Source organism: Trichoplax adhaerens, genomic scaffold, assembly GCF_000150275.1.
Source record: "Trichoplax adhaerens TRIADscaffold_1 genomic scaffold, whole genome shotgun sequence".
Lineage (NCBI taxonomy): Eukaryota > Metazoa > Placozoa > Uniplacotomia > Trichoplacea > Trichoplacidae > Trichoplax > Trichoplax adhaerens.
Genome location: NW_002060943.1, coordinates 4,778,752 through 4,784,280, shown reverse-complemented (window position 1 = coordinate 4,784,280; position 5,529 = coordinate 4,778,752).

Below are 5,529 nucleotides of genomic sequence, written 5' to 3'. Positions count from 1 at the left end.
CAAGTATTAAACTGTTTTGAATAGGATATAGCCCTTGTCACAGGAAAGTTTGGGCAGTAGATTCTTAATATGACCTAGATGCTATTTTTTAAACTTTTATAATTTCATTTGACAACAACTCGATGTTTAAAACCATCCAAAGATAAAAAAATTGCCATGTAAATTATCTGATTTAACCAAAGAGACTATGTTTGAAAGAGTATAAATATCTTTGTAAAACTATTTTTATAAATTATTAAGAAATAGTGATATTCATTTTGGATAAGTGTGGCTCATTCAAAGTAAGCTTAGAAATAGAAATGATATTCAGTATTGTCCTGAGTCACTGTTGTGGTGTGCATTCAAAAACATTGTAACAAAACACTGAGTATTCATATTAAATTATTTTACTTATAACATGAAAATATTATTAACCTAATTTTTGTAACCATAAGCCAATAATTATTCCTAGAATTATGGTTAGTCCCAAGCTTTATATCAATGCTATTATGCTAATTGGAAACTTAAAATCAATGTAAAATTATAAAACAGCCCTGAGTTGGAATAGGTGGTCCGAATTCTACTATGACAACAGCTAAGAGAAAGTTTATTCATATAAGCGAAAGTGACGGATAATTTATAGCTAACTTATAATATTCGAAGAATAAATGTACGTTAAGAGATTCAAGGCTGCTGACTATCTGTGTAAATTATTGTTAGGTGTTAAAACAACATAAGTAACAATAACTTTAAATAGTCAAAGAGGTGACAATGATCGATTCCTGAACGTCATGATATAAGAATCAACGAAAATGAATTAAAGTAAAGTAGCTGTTGACTTGCCAATGTGTTCATTTGAAATAATAATTTCTTGGAAATGGGTCACTGTTATGCCTTGTTTAGCATTAGCTTCGCCAATAAATAACTGGAAGTAAGTTATATTTATAAGCGTCAGCAGGAAGTTGTAGTAATTAACGAGATAAGAATGACAGTTGATAAAACCTTTCTATGGCTCTTTAAGGAAATCGAATCTAGTAGATGAGCTCTTAGTATCGGAATCAACGGATACAAACTAATATACTTCGTTTGAAAATATCATCGAGAATAATTTAGTGGCTAGAGCGGATGTTGAATAGGTAAGTTATTCGTACCCTTAAAAGATAAAGATTTGCGAGATAAATGCAGTACGCCATATCTACATTACTTATACTCCTATCCAATGAAGGCTGATTTTGAGAATTCTCCATAATTTGAATGCTTTTTATGATGGGAGTACTGAAAAAATTTATTAGTTTTGAAATTAGTACCAGATTAAAGTAGCTTAAAGTTAATTAATAGTAATCATAGGAATCATAGAGCAAAATTTATCCGATTTCGTATGATAAATTGCCAATAATATAACTTGGATTTTTAGAGCAGCTTAAAATTATAATTCTGTAGTTAATGACTCCACATAGGCTCTGAAAAGCTTATATAAAGTGGTGTAGTTCGATAGTTTAGCAAATTATTGGAGAAGTGAGGTAAGCTATAAAGAAGTACTGGAGAAGGCATAATATTCCGATTCTGTGAATTTTATATTTAATTCTAGTTTTTGATAGTTTGATTGATTGAGGCGGCATCATTCGCTGTATTGGTTGGTATGGAAAATTTGGGTATTTTTAAAACTTTATTACTGTAAACTTGTAAGCTTACGAAGGAAGCTTACAAGTTGAATCTTTAATTGCTTAGGGCTAGGAAATGATACACGTTTCCCTGAAAATTACAGTAGTTCAAAATAGTACTTATTGTGTTCAAGATCTGTTAAAGTTGTCTTCCTTTATATTGCTCTCACATTAAGTAATGCGTACTTTCATATATAATATTAGCAAGCAAACAGTAATTCTATAAGCTAACATAAAGAAAAATGGAATTACTATCGATAGAAACAGCAGTTGCTTATACTCTTGGTCCATGAAAGTATACTAGAATTGCATGAATAAGCTCTTATGTTAGTGTTTTCATAAAGGTGTTCGACTACAATAACTATTTGCAATTAATATTGACAGTTAAAAGGCTTGATAAGACGATTCATGGTTGTTTCATTTATTTATTAATGTAGACTGGTTACCATTCTACTTCCTGATTCAGTGCGATAGATATACAACGATTTCTTTAAAATTCAAATTGATGGGACCAAAGGTCTGAGCTAACTTGAGGAAAAAACATTTAAAAGAACAAGTGATTGAGGCACGATTATGTAAGCGTATGTACTTTCTTACTAGTTTGTACAACTATACTCGATATATCTTTTAGGACCATCTGGTCTATTTATCCCTTGAAAGCAGGATACTTAAGCCTTCCATCAAGCACTAAATGGTGTTTAATCAATGGCATTGAGTGTCTGAGTGCGCATGTTTTATTCAGTTCGAATTTGCAAAAATAGCTATGCCAATAAGAAGAATTATCTGTTAGTTTATCAACAACAGTATACCGTATAACGTTCAATAAGTGCCTGACCTAAGCATATTACTATGACTCTAGTTTCTGTTTTAACACAATTAATTTACATTACTTATAGTACTTGAAGAGATTTCACTAAAATTCGAATGATTTACTCTGCCAACTCGCGCCAAAGTCTTCATGATTTGCAATCTAACAGAAGAAGTAATCATCGATCGATGATATTATCAGCATTATTATGGGATATTATTACTCGTAAGTAATATCAAAAGATATTCTGCAGGGTACAGGCAATTCGTTAATTTTCGTTACCTTCACCAGGCAAGAAAGTGAATCTCCTATAGCTAGCTTCTACTAACAATATACACCCGATAAAAGCTATAGTATACTTTACTAGCTGACGTTGCGAAGATGTTATTTCGTTATTGATAGTTGAAATCAATTATCAAAACAATTTCTAACAGAAACCTTGGACTACTTTCGATATTTTACTTGCAATCAAATTGCGGCGATTCCATCCTCTGCAACAATTATGAAAATATTGTTGTTGGTCGATATATATTTTATTTATAGATATTATCCTATAAATATCTGCGAGAATGATACAGAACATGTAGTCAGGAAAAATTACAACTAATTATCAACCTATCTCAGCTATTAACGTCTTTTATGATTGGATAATTTTTGTTAAATAAAGACTTCATATCACAGTAGCAAAAGGAGTAACGCACAACGCATTGATTAAATTCACCATCAAATTAAAATTTTTCTGTTCGTGTGCCACTTAATTTCAGTAGATGTCCGTCAGCAAACCATATCTTTGTCAATGACGTAAATAATGAAATTTAGAATACAGGAGTGATGAATGTCACAATAAAGTATAAATATCAGACGGAATGGAAGCTATATTAACTATTTATACTTACTAGGGAGTTAATGAAATGAAATTAAATAATAAGCTGCTTGCAGCCAATGCCAAGATCCGTCGAATTTTGGGTCGACAGAATTAATATTGACGCGATATTTTAAATTTTATAGCAAATTTTAGTAGTTTAGTATTTGATAAGTCAATAAAATATAAATAATTTCGTGAAAAAGTTAATGCCCAATTTCTAAGTATTGCCGTTATCGCATTTAGATAGACAGTGCTAGTTCGGGGGCAGCTATTAAATCTACGTGAGTTACAGTTTATCACTGCTTGTTTCTTTTGATAGCACAGGAAAATAAAAATACTATCATATTGCTACTCGTGCAGTTAAAATCGCCAAAAAATGACCTCATGGATTTCATATCTCCTATTTTGCTTGCTCAACGCAGTTCATATGGTTAAAAGCCGTTCTGTGACATTTTAGTTACATAATAAAATCATCAAATATGTCTTAAAACTTCGGCCACATTGTATTCTCTTAATTAAACGATTATAAACAGTAAGTTTTGCAGGATGAGATAGTTCTCACTTTTGCAATTTAGTCTTGTTGCTTCTGCTAAGGTCACTAATTACTGAATGCAATGTTCTTACCAAATTACAATATAAAATTTTTTTATAAGAGAATACTTTAAAAGTTTGAAATCGATGAACACCTGTGATAGACTAATTAGGCTTAGTTGGATGGTCCCAATCTTAACTTTTCTCTACCACATTAAATAATATCAATCACGGCAAAAATCTACCATTAAAGGACAATAAAATCAATTTTATGACTTCCATTTCATGCAGCCGCTGCACAAGTTGTTTACAATGAAATTTTGGAGGTTTAATATTATTTTCGTAGCCTATTGATCCTTCACTCCTCTACATTCATACATGTAGGCAGAGCTAGCAGTTGAATTTTTAAGTATGTTGGCTATCTAGTAGTCATTAAAAATATTAATGTAAAGTAGCTTGATCCCTTTCACAATAGTTTGCGTAGATATATTATTATAACTATCCAATACATCGGTTACTTGTTTACTAAGTATAATATAAATTTCAGTATGTGTATATTACGGTATATTACTACGCGTACTTGAAGGTACTTTTAATTTAAAAAAATTCGAAAAATATTGTTGCGATATAGATATTGTCTAGATATGGTTTATCCCGGCAGTAAGGCTTGAATGCCATGGTGGAATAATTTTACCAAACTTCAAAACTGCTAAATTTACAGGCAATATGAATTTTGGTACGACACTTTTTCTCTTCCATTATGGGCATAAATATTATTGTTAAAAATAGACAGAGAGATCAGATAGTTTTACAAAATCAGTCTAATAACGTATTAAATAGATTGTTAAGATATAGATATTGGCTAAATATGGTTTGTTCTTGTAGTAGAGCTTGAACACCATAGTGGGATAATGTTATCAAAAACTTAGATATAATATGAGTTTTACTATATTACTTTATCTACTATTATGTGTAATAGATAGAGATCAGACAGCTTTAAAAGTTAATCTATTAACGTGTTCAATGATTTGATCAGTACTTATTAAAATTTCACAAGGATTATCAATAATGAGATCATTGTATTAAGGATCAAAAAGAAGTAATAATGATGACTATTCTTTGGTAGAAAGCTTACGACGTTCGCTGTAGGTAAAGAAATATTCGCTTATTAGTCAAGATTAGCCGGTGATATCTTTCGATCAATCGCTTTACATTTTAGAATATATTCAATATTAATCATAACTTTTACATTGAATTTCACCGTCATATTCTTTCAAACTAAATGTTTGGTCCTAATCTAACATACCGATTGGCACATTAAAATCTCAAAGTTTACTATAAAACTTTAATAACAAGATTGTCTACTACGTCTCTAGCATTTCACGTTAATTGTCATCCAGTTGAAGCTAGGAATGTGACATTGTGGTAGTAAAGTTATCTGGATCAATATTTGATGATATTGTTCTCGTCGTAGTAGAAGGAGACACGTACTGTATAAAATTCAAATCGGGATCAGTGTGTAATGTTTCTAATCAATAGGTTTATCCAATAGAATAACATAAATAATTCATTTTATAAATATTATTTCAGTGAATCAGTATTCGGTATACATCGTTATCTAAAGTTTAAATTGCTTAATTAATTATGTAGAAATAATTAAGAAAGGAAAATAGAGTGACAATTCC